This window comes from Chiloscyllium punctatum, chromosome 26 (genome assembly GCF_047496795.1).
Source record: "Chiloscyllium punctatum isolate Juve2018m chromosome 26, sChiPun1.3, whole genome shotgun sequence".
In the NCBI taxonomy this organism is placed as follows: Eukaryota; Metazoa; Chordata; class Chondrichthyes; order Orectolobiformes; family Hemiscylliidae; genus Chiloscyllium; species Chiloscyllium punctatum.
The window spans coordinates 22,411,544-22,423,811 of NC_092764.1; the positions used below are offsets into that span (position 1 = coordinate 22,411,544).

General features: G+C 41.8%; 1 protein-coding gene across 4 annotated transcripts in view; it reads left to right on the top strand.

The window, feature by feature from the left end:
* Positions 1-221: 221 nt before the first annotated feature.
* Positions 222-12,268, top strand: part of meak7 (MTOR associated protein, eak-7 homolog) — a 62,353-nt gene continuing 50,306 nt past the window's right edge. For 3 of the 4 annotated variants that reach the window (XR_011964239.1, XM_072595935.1, XM_072595937.1), the window contains exon 1: positions 222-377. The gene's annotated coding sequence lies outside the window, so the exon portion shown is untranslated. Of the gene's footprint in view, positions 408-12,268 lie in introns of all 4 variants that reach the window. The other variant, XM_072595936.1, reaches the window with a different exon arrangement.

The window sequence follows — 12,268 nt, forward strand, 5'->3', positions numbered from 1 at the left end:
ACGACACAGTTATCTTGGTGAAATTCTGATTGTTCCTGGTTTGATGAGCTATTGCCTGTTGTAACAAGGATAATATTACTCAATCTTTAACCTCCTCACACTACAGCCTTGGGCAAGGACACCAGCTGAACGGAACTACCCGCCTCCTGAACTGCTGCTGGCCACAACCACAAAAATAAATGTCGCTTTCTGAGTGTTAGATTGGCTCTTGTTGCTGTCAGTCTCTTCACCTTCCGCTGCATTTTTAGGTTTGGTAGTCCTTCGGTAAACAATGCAGACAGGCGATCTCTGTGTCCAGCAGTAATACTGCGTCTTGTGTCAGGATGGTTCGTTCAGAAACTGACACTTTCTCTCCAACTCCTACTGATTGACCACAGGTACGTCGTTCAGCTCAAAGCACTAGCGTTGTAAGTACTCTTTCAGCAGACGCAGACGTCTTTAAGGAATGCATATCCTGTGCGGGAAGTGTTAAAAACTGCCTTGCATTTTCAGTCAAACGTCACCTCTTATCAAATTTCCATAATACTGTATGCTGGTTTATACTCAGTAATATCCAGGCTTCACTCCTTGTCTAATCCAAACCTAAAACTCTGCAGCTCATGGTCTCACTTGCATCACGTCTCGTCACCCCTGTGTCCTATGTTGGCTTTAGATCCAGTCACATCCCAATTGTAAATGTTTCCCCATTTGGAGATTTTGATTCCTGCATAGGCTTGCCACTTGGTTTGCAGATGCAGTGTGATGCCAATGATTTGGGGACAATTCCTGCATCATCTTAGGTTCCTAAAAAAGACTGTATTTCTAGTGGTGACCCTGATGAGAGAGGAGCCTTGTAGTCCCAGAGGACATTGGTGATTTTACCTTTAATCTCTTTGACCTCCTTTGTGCCCTATTGTCATTGATGTTGCATTCCTGATTACCATTAGGCTGCCCTTACCAGAAGAGAAAACCAGTAAAACTGGTGAGTGATGCATACAGGTTTGACCTGTTTTGTAAACCTCAAAACAAGGCTCCAGTACAACCAGACACATTCATTTTCAAATAGTATTATTTACTTCTATTCCTACTTCTTTTTGTAGTCATCTTTCCCTCTGGGTTGATGTGTCCTTTGCTCTCGATGTGGCCTCCTCTACACTGGGGAGACAGGATGCCAACTCATAAGGGCTTTCAGGGAATTTCTCTGGAACACACGGACCAAACAATCCCACCGCCCTGTGGCTGACCACTTCAACTCCCACTCCCACTCCGTCAAGGACATGCAAGTCCTAGGCCTCCTCCACCACCAAATTCAAGCCACCTAATGACTGGAGGAAGAACGCCTCATCTTTCACCTTGGGACCCTTCAACCACACGGCATCACTAGTTTCCAAATCTCCCCTTCCCCCACCTCATCTCAGATTCAACCTTTCAACTCGTCACTGCTCTCTTGACCTGTCTCACTTGTCCATCTTCCTTCCCATTATCTGCTCCACACTCCTCTCCGACCTATCACAATTATCCCTCAGCTAAATCCACCCATCGCCTTCCCAGCTACCTTTCCCCCAACCCCACCTCCACCCTCCTATTTATCTCTTAGTTCCCCCCTCCCACTCCATTCCTGATGAAGGGCTTATGCCCAAAACTTCGATTCTCCTGTTCCTCGGATGCTGCCAGACCTGTTGTGCTTTTCAAGCGCCACCCTTTTTGATCCTTTCCTTCTGGGTTGCCAATTGTCTGGACTCTAGACTTTGGAAATCCATTATTAAAACCTCTCGGTTTCTCCATCTGCCTTTCCTTTAAGACATTCCTTAAAATGTATCACTTTTCATAGGTTTTTGATGTGACTCAGTGTCCAATCTTGTCAGATAATACCTTGAGATCCTTTCTGCAGTAAAGGTGGTAGACTAACCAAGTTTCTTTCATGAATGTTGTCACCCGCAAGGCGGGATTTGTTGTCCATCATTAGTTGTGTTTGTAAAGCTAATGGGCAGTAGCCTTGTAGAATGACTGCAGTCTGTAAGAGATGATGCCACAACACTGCAAGGTAGGAAGTACCAACATTTTGATCCAGCGACAATGAAGCTTTTTCCACAACATGATGGTAGGGCTTGGCTGAGATGTTCTAAAGCTCTGGTCAGACTTCATTTGGAACATAGTGAGCTGTTTTGGGCCCTTTAAGGAAGGATGTGCTGGTGTAGGTGAGGGACCAGAGGAGGTTTACAAGAATGATCTTGGGGATTGAGAGTTTGTCCTACGAGGAGCAGCTGAGGACTCGATCGAGTTTAGATGAATGATGGGGAATCTCGTTGAAACTTACAGAATATTGAGAGGTCCAGATAGAGTGGACATGGAAAAGATGCTACCATAAGTAGGAGAGACTGGGATCTGAAGGTACAGCCTAGCAGTAAAGGGATAACCCTTTAGAACTGAGATGAGGAAGAATTTCTTCAGCCAGAGGGTGGTTATTCTGTGGAACTCATTGCTGCAGAAGGCTGTGGAAGCAAAGTCATTGAGATTTTTGATTGGTAAAGGAATTAAGGGTTATGAGGAGAAGACCGGAGAATGGGGTTGAGAAACATACAAGCCATGATAGAATGGTGGAGGGCTGGATGGTCTAATTCTGCTCATATATCTTATAGTCATAAGGTCTTATGACTTGCAGCTGATGTAGTTCTCTTGAGCCTGTCGCCCTTGCCCTTCTCAGTGCTGGAGGTTGTAGAAGATGTCAGTCAAGCAACCTACAGTGTCCTGAATGGAACAGCACTGGGCAAGGAGATAGTTTTACTTTGGAAATTGGGGACAGGATCTGGGGTTCAGAAGGTGGGTTATTAGTCAGAAAGTTCCCAGCTTCTGACACTCTCTTGTAGCTGAAGTATTGTGTAGACCATTCATTTAAACTGTTGATAAGTGTGACTCCAGGATCGAAATATTTGAAGTATGGGAGGCCTTGTAGGCTTCACTGGCTCTTCTAAAGAACAATTGATCTTGTCCCACTCCTCGGCTCTTTCCTACTTCCTGCAATGCTCTCCCTCCTTCATGTACTTAGCAATTTCATTTTGCAAGCTCCTGTTCAGTCTGCTTCTACCGGTCTGTTGGGTAGAGGATTCCAAATCGAACCATTCATTGGTAATTCCATCAATGGGAAGTAGTTAGACTGTAACTGGAGATGTTGTTGCCATGTGTGGAACGTCCCAATTAAATCAACTTGAATATTATGCAGATTTTGCTGTTTGTGCGTACATGGCATTTCTTTATCTGAAGCATTGTGAATTGTACTGATCATTGTGCAACCATTAGCAGACATCCCACTTCTGACCTTGTGACAGAGGAAAGATTCTTAATTAAGCATCTGAAGATATTTGGGGACTACTACCTCATTGCCCTGAGGAACGCTTGCAGCTTTGTTCTGTGGTTGAGATAATTGACCTGCAACCTTGTGCTAGTTATTATTCTATCCGTTAGATACAACTATATGCCAGAAAATGTAATTGGGCCAAAAGTTTGGTCAGCGGGAAACTCTTGGAGGTAATAATTAAGAAAATAAGTTTGATACAATGGCTTGCAGAGCTCTGACTTTTTGTGAGTGTAAACTTGGACTGATTGAAACCTGTACGGTTCAGTAGCTCTCACTTTATCAGGTAAACAGGTTCTGTATATTCATCCCCATCTGGTCAATGTGGGTAGTAGTACTCCATGTAGCACCACTCCTCCCTTCCTACTCTTTTCTCTTTAATTATGTTTTTTGACTCAACCATCTGTTATCACACTCTGCATTCTAACTGTTCTTTAAAAAGTTTCTCTTGTATTTATAATTGAATTTGTTTTATTTATATTCACTTGTTTTGGACTCCCCCACATTGAAACAAGACTTCCTTCTTTTCCCTATTAAACCTCTTCACAATTTTACAGCCTTATTAGATCACGCTGTTTATTGACAGAAGCTTCCTTATCATTTCAGTTTCTCCTGACAGTTATAGCTTCTCAATTCTGATATTATCCTTGGAACTCTTCTTTTGCTTTTTTTCCATTGCCTTACTTTTTGCAGTATAAGACTTTGAGCTTACTGTGAATGTGGTGTAACCGATGTTTGATATAAGTTTAATGTAACTTTCCTGTTTTTATCTAAGTCTATTCTGTTGGAAATGGAATATAGACACGAGTTTGGACTTTATGGCGTTGTTAAGTTGTGTTTCTACTGATAACAATTTATGAATGTGAATCCATAGATGTCTTTGCTTCCATTAGCCTTTTTGAGTCTTACTTTCTAAGGAATATGCGGCCTCATCGATCTTTCTTCCAAAATGCACCACTTCTGTGTATATATTGAAATTATTTGCCAAATAGACACTTGTTGTCAACTTTATTTTACCCATGGAAGGATTAATAATATGACAGTCCTGGAAGGGTCAGTTATTCTATTAAAAATGTACTTTTAAAGCTTTGCAAATCTGACACAAAAGCTGGGAAATTCTGGACATATGTAGGTCCCTTAACATCTGTGGAGAGAAAATTCAGATCCTAGTGTGGTCTATTTTATTAGAACTGAAGATCAGGATGATATGAATCCATTTTGGAAGAGTTGTAAAAATAGAAGGAAGGGAAGGAGACCTACAGAAAGGCTCTGAATGGACTGGAAACAACTTAATCAAAGACTTTGCTTGATATAAAGGATGGAGAGGTATAGTCATGGAAATGTGTTGAGGACAAGAATACATAAACCCTTCAGAACTTAAAGATAAAAGTGAAAAATTGCAGATAGGTGAAGGGGGAAGAGAGATACTGGAATGAAGTGGGGGAAAGGTCTGCAAATATAACTGATAATAGAAAAGGGAAATGTTGGCGGAAGTGGAAGGAAAGGCATATGTACAGCCATCTGCCAGCACCTACCTAGTACCAATGTGGGCGGCATGGTGGCACAGTGGTTAGCACTGCTGCCTCACAGTGCCAGAGACCCGGGTTCAATTCCCACCTCAGGCGACTGACTGACTGTGTGGAGTTTGCGCATTCTCCCTGTGTCTGCGTGGGTTTCCTCTGGGTGCTCCAGTTTCCTCCCACAATCCAAAAAGGTGCAGGTTAGGTGAATTGAGCATGCTAAATTGCCCATAGTGTTAGGTGAAGGGGTAAGTGTAGGGGAATGGGTCTGGGTGGGTTGTGCTTTGGCAGGTTGGTGTGGACCTGTTGGGCTGAAGGGCCTGTTTCCACACTGTAAGTAATCTAATCAAAAAATCTCTGATAAAGAGAAGCCACCATAATGTCAATCCCACTCAGAATCATAGACTGGCTTTATCCTGTGATACAATCATTCAGCCTGTTTTGTATGTATGTGCTGGTTCTGTGGAGGAGAATTTACTTAGAGCCACTCCCATAGCTCTCCCCAGAAGACATTTTACTCCTCTAGAGGGGTTCAAATAGTCTAATTGTAATTTAATTGCTCTATGTTTAACCCACCACAACTAAAACAAACACCATTGACAATCTGTAAATTCTATTCTTTTCAAAAAAAAATTCTGATTAAATTCCCTCAGCACTCTCATCACTTTTATTCGTGTTCTGCCTCCCTGTACTAAAATGTGCGTGATTGTTATTTCAGTGTCTTGATAATTACTTGTTTGCAAACTGCATACAGGTAAAGTGGTACTCATTGGCGATTGCGATGTTGTAGTCTTTTGTCTCAGACTGTTGTTCTCGGAAAGGCGTGTGAACTTCCATTGTAAACACAATGACTGCAGATGCTGAAAACCAAATACTGGATTAGTGGTGCTGGAAGAGCACAGCAGTTCAGGCAGCATCCAACGAGCAGCGAAATCGACGTTTCGGGCAAAAGCCCTTCATCAGGAATAAAGGCAGTGAGCCTGAAGCATGGAGAGATAAGCTAGAGGAGGGTGGGGGTGTGGAGAGAGTAGCATAGAGTACAATTGCTGACTGGCAACTGCCTGAGACACCAGGCGGTTTGTAACCTAAGTGTCCTATCTGATGACTGAGCTGAACTTCTGATCCCATTTTTTTCTGTGTAAGTATTATCGCTTGATCTCATCAAGCGCCTTGTTTCTGTGCTTCATTTCTATACTGATAAGCAAGATACTACAATTCTAGCTTGGGGACCTGATTTCTTTTCTTAATGTCCTGTTCTAGTTTGCTACCTGCAAACCTCTGACTGTTACTAAATTGGATCTTAGCAATCCTTAACAAAAACAGAAATTGCTGGAGAAACTCAGCAGGTCTGCCAGCATCTGTGCAGAGAAAGCAGAGTGAACATTTCAGATCCAGTGACCCTTCTTCAGCCCCAGCTACTGATGAAAAGACAAAGATTTCACATTTAAGATGTTTACTGTAACAAACAAACTAAAGACAACATTGAATATTACTTATAAGCAATTAATGCACTAAACTAAACATACTTCCCCTATAAACTAATTAAAAAGACTAAAAATCTCTCAGCATATTTAGACTTTAAATCATGCTCTCCTGGTATCATTTTAAAAGTCTTGTTACTCAAACACCTATAGATAATTGAATTGACTCCCAGTAGCAAGGCACATTCTAGCAACTCCTTGGTCTTTAAATTTCAACAGGTCCCATCACTTTAACTTGCTATGAACCAAGCCAGACCCCATTACAACACTTCAAGAAAGTAGCCCAGACCCTAACTTTTCTAGTTGCCTTAAGCCGGTGTATAGTGGATATTCTAGGAGCGATGCAGCTGGCCAACCACTTACTTTTAAACAAAGCAGAATTTATTTACAAGATTACTGAAAAAAACACAAACAAAAGGGAACAGAATGTAGAATAACCTAACTATCTGAAAACCCAGCAAAATATCCCAACTTAATGATGCTGTTTGAAATACTTGTAACAATCCCCATAAACACTCCTTGGCACAAAAGTTAAAACCAATCACAGGTTCTTACAGGCGAGAAGTCAGAGAGAGGAGAGGATCCGCATGGACCTGCTTCTTTGAGTCCAGCAGCATTTACAACTGCCTTACTGTTTTCGGTGAATAGTCAGACCAAACCGAACCAGAGAAAAGCTGAGCTGGAAGAACTGGCCAGTCCCCTTTCATCGTATAAAGCCTTTTGCTTGATCCAGTATCTGTTAGCTATAATCAAATTAGCCTGAAAATCTTTCAAAAGCCAGACTTTTTGGAATCGCTGCTTTAAGACCTGTCTGAAAAGAAAACCAGGACTATATAACCTTGTTAAAGGAGCAGCATCGTCACAAAGGGATCATTCTGCTTGGCATAACACAATGCAGCCATGTACCTCATTTGGCAAATCACCCAGTGTCTTCTTGTCTCCCCCTTCATGTCTAGGAGCAGGAGTAGACCATTCAGCTCCTTGGGCCTGTTCCACTATTCAATGAAATCATAGCTGATCTGCAGCTTAACACCATATACCTGCTTTTGGTCCACATGCCATATGTCTCTTCGGCCAACAAAGACTGCTGATCTGTTTCCAGCAAGACCAGCTGCCCCTTTATGTCAAGGTGTGAAAACTGATACTTGAGTTTCTCTCAGCTTCAGCATGGACCTTTATTCTTATTACAACTGTCTCTTTCTGAGAAGGTTTAAGTCCAATTTTGCACCATACCCTATTTCAGGACATGCTGTCATAAATAATTAAGACATAACTCTCACATTTAGAACATGCAGCAGATAATGATAACTGGGATGAGTAATTTAGGATATCAAATTGGGTACAAAAAAACAATACAAAAGAGCAAGACAGAATTTGGATTAAGATGAAGTTGAGAGGCAAACTTGTTTTTCAGGCTTGTTTTATTCAGTTTTCAATGATATTTAAAATCTGAGGTAATAACGTATTTTAGTGTCAGGGAGGTTGTGTGGTAAAAGTGAACTTGCAGTGGGAACAACATTGAATCTATGGACTGCAGGACATCATTATTCTGTGGAAAAAGATGTCTCAGACAACAATGCCCTGACTTGCATGTTTAACTGTTCAACTGGTGAAAGTTGCTGTTGGATTTACATTAAAAGTGTTACCAAGATGATTATTTTTACTGCCATTCCCTGCCCAGTGTTGGGCAAGAGGGAGACTTCACATCGATACAGATGTGAAAGTATTTAGAGCCCTTAAAAAGAATTTCATTTTCAACCACTGAATTATCTAATTGAATATAGAATCATACAGCATGGAAACAGACCCTTTGGTTCAACCAGTCCGTGCTGAACATAATCTCAAACTAAACTAGTCCCATCTGCCTGCTCCTATCCCATTTCCCTCTAAATGTTTTCTATTCATGTACTTATCCAAATGGTTTTTAAATGTTGTAATTGTGCCCACATCCACCACTTTCTCAGGAAGTTCATTCCACATGCAAACCACCTCTGTGTAAAAAAAAAAAATCCCTTTGTGTCTTTTAAATCTCTTTCCTCTCACCTTAAAAATGTGCCCCCTCATCTTGAAATCTTCTACCTAGGGAAAGGGCACCTATCATTAACCATATCTGTAATACGCATTTTATAAATCTCTGTAAGTTCACCTCTCAATCTCTTATGCGCCAGTGTAAAAAAAAGCCCCAGCCTTTCTTTATAACTCAAGCCTTCTGTACCTGATGACATCCTGGTAAATCTCTTCCGAACCCTCTCCAGTTTAATAAGATCCTTTCTAAAATTGGGCAACCCGAACTAGAACTGTACACCAGAATAGGCCTCATCAATGTCCTGTACAAATTCAACATGGCTTCCCAACTCATATCCTCAATGGACTGAACAATGAAGGCAAGCGTGCCAAACACCTTTTTAACCACCCTGTCTATATCTGTACTGAACTATTTAAAACATAATTGAATGTTGATATCAATGGAAAAGCAGGGAATCGATTGTTTCACCAAATGAACAACAAAGCAGCAAACAGGTCAGTCAATATTTTGGACAGCACAGGTACATTAATGTTGCAGCTCAAGTATATTATTCAGTAACATCTTTACTATTTGTTAGTAGGATGCAAATAACTAGTAAGTTCAGCAATTAACACCCATTCATAATTGCCCTTTGAAAAGATGGTGGAGAACTGTTGCCTTGAACCACGACAGTCAGTGTGGTGTCGGTACACCCACAATATCATTTGCAAGGGAGTTACACGATTTTGATCCATGGCCAGTGAAATCTGCTGGGTAAGATAAGGGCCCATAGTGTTAGTGACAAGGAACTAGCATGGGTAGAAGATTGGCTGTCTGGCAGAAAGGCCTGAACGTGGATAAGGCACTTGGACCAGATTAATTACACCCTAGAGTTCTAAGGAAGACAGCTGAAGAGGTAGTGGAGCCATTAGTGGTGATCTTTCAGGAGTCACTAGAATCAGGGAGGTTCCCAAAGGACTGGAAAATCGCTAACGTGTCACCCCTGTTGAGAAAGGGAGTAAGGCAAAAGATGGAAAATTACAGACCGATTAACCTAACCTCGGTTGTGGGTAAGATCCTGGAATCCGTTGTGAAGGATGAAATTTCTGAATACTTGGAAGTGTATGGTAAAATAGGGCAAAGTCCGCATGGTCTCAGCAAGGGGAGGTCATGTCTGACAAATCTGCTAGAATCCTTTGAGGAAGTAACAAGCAGGTTAGACCAAGGAGAATCAATGGATGTTATCTACCTGGACTTCAAGAAGGCCTTTGACAAGGTGTCACACAGGAGGCTACTAAGTGACGGCCCATGATGTCAGAGGCATGGTGCTAGCTTGATAATGCAGTGTGACATGAACCTAAGGCCACTCTCATGAGTACCCTTGCTCGGCCTCTCTGCATTATTGCGTATCTCAAAGTCTGCATTGGAGAATGGTCACCCAAAGATGCGAGGCTGAAAGTCCCTGACCACTAAAGTGTTCCCCGACTGGGAGGGAACATCCCTGTCTGGCGATTGTCGCACGGTGTCCATCCATCCATTGTCGTAGTGTCTGCTTGGCCTCAACAATGTACCATGCCTCGGGGCATCATTGCCTGCAGCAATGAGATTGGTCAACAACATTGGCCAAGTCTTCAGGTGATCATCCTCCAAGGCAGCCATCGGGATATGCAACAATGTAGAGTGGCCGAGCAGAGGCTGATATCCAAGTTTGGTACCCATGAGGATGGCCTCAACCAGGAGCTTGGGTTAATTCACACTACAGGTGACTCCACTGCACTACACATTCTCTCACACGCACACACGCACACATACACACACTTATATACTGACACACTCACACAGACCCTCTGTCATAGACATGCTGTCTCCCAGACACACACATACACCGCCCACACTCACACCCACGCACACACCCTCTTACAGGCTTATACTCCGTGACACTCATGCACATACTCTACCAAGCACGCACACATACAAACACACACTCTATCACACGCACTCACACTCCCACACACATACTAATACTCTCTTTCTCTCACGTACAAACCACACACACAAGTCAATGGGGTGAATTTGAATTTGCAGAATTGTATTTGCAGAGACATTCTATTTTTGCTCAAAAAGCACACAACCTGAAGCCAGTTAATGCAGGTAGTCAATCCATATAACATTTTGTAAATTCATAGTTTGGAAATAGAACCAATTTTACTCAAGATTGAGATACAGACAGATTCTAACCTCACATCTTTAATAATTGTCTGAGCTGAGATGTCACTTTTTTAGATAAAACCTTAAGTTATCTCGAAAACGTGACTAAAGGAGTTCTGGGATTTACACATTAATGAACTGAAACCTGCAACCCATTCGAAAAGATGAAAGACTTAACAGCAATCTAGGTTTATTCAATGTTTCATTTTAATTGCACGACACTGTGAATTTTTTGCATTAAATTCTGTATCTTATGATCCTGCCCCACTAGTTACCTGATGTAGGAGCTGCGCTCTGAAAGCTAGTACTTCCAAATAAATCTGTTCAACTATAATCTGGTGTTGTGTGATTTTTAACTTGAGTATATTTAAGACAGAGATAAATAGGTTCTTGATTGTCAAAGGGATCAATGGTCGCAGAGAGAAAGCGGGAGAATTGGGTTATCAGCCATGATTGAATGCCAGAGCAGACTTAATGGGCTGAATAGCCTAATTTCTGGTCCAGTGTGTTATGGTCTTATGGAAAGAATGTTAATGTAGTTCCAAGTCATAATGGTGTATCACTTGGTGAGGATCTTTCATTTGATGTTTTTAAGTGCCTGGTGCTCTGGATGGGAGAGGCTATGGGTTTAGAAAATGCTGTTGCAAAAGAGTTGGATGACTCGTAGTAATGCATTCTTTATCTGATGCATAGTGTTGCCACAGTGGACCAGTGATGAAGGAGTTGGCATTCAAGGTGGTGGATGAGTTACCAATTTCTTGAATTGTTTTGGAGATGAATTCATCAAGGCAAGTGAAAAAGATTCAAAGTCAATCTGAATCGTAGCTTAAGATGGTAACCAGATTTTTGAGAGGTAGGAGGTAACTTACATTTACAGAATTTCCAGCCTTTAATCTGTTCTTATATCAACTGAATTTATGTGGCTGGTCAAGTGAATTTCACCAGGATATTAGCGGTGGGAGATCCACTGATGGAAATACCAATTAATATCAATGCTATGGTTAGAATCTATTTCACTTATTAAGAGAATCATTTTGTGGCACTTGTTTGGTTATAACTTGCCACTTCCTTGCATGAGCCTGAATGGTATCCAGGTAAGGACTGGTTGGTAAATAGCGCTGAATATTTCAAACATCAGTGAACATCCCAACTTCTGACTTTATGATAAAGTGCAGATTATTGAACCATCTGAAAATGCTTGGGCCTAGGACACTACCCTGAAGAACTCCAGCAGTAAGGGGGTTAAAATTATTGTATTTCAACTGCTTTTCTGATATTTTCCAGCCAACCCATTCAGAGATTTGCCCTTCTGGAGCAGGTGGGTTTTGAACTTAAGTCTTCTGAACCAGAAGTAGGGAACCTGGACATTTGGCAGCAGAGCAATAGTTATTTTCAAACCAACCTGTTCAACGATTTTATTACACATTTCTGAAACAGGTATAGCTTCAACCAAGGCCTCCTTGCCCTGAGTTGGGACACTACCACTGCACCTCGAGAGCCACTCCACAACCGCTTTGCTTTGTGCTAGGTATGATTCCAACCAGCTGGAGGGCTTTCCCTCTGATTCCGTTGGCTTTGATTTTTCTAGGGCTCCTTGATTCCACACTTGGTGAAATGTCACGTTGGTGACGAATGCAGTTAACACTTTCCTCACCTCGCGAATCCAGCTCTTTTCCCCATGTTTAGACCAAGTCAGTAATGGCACCTGGAGCTAAATGGCCCT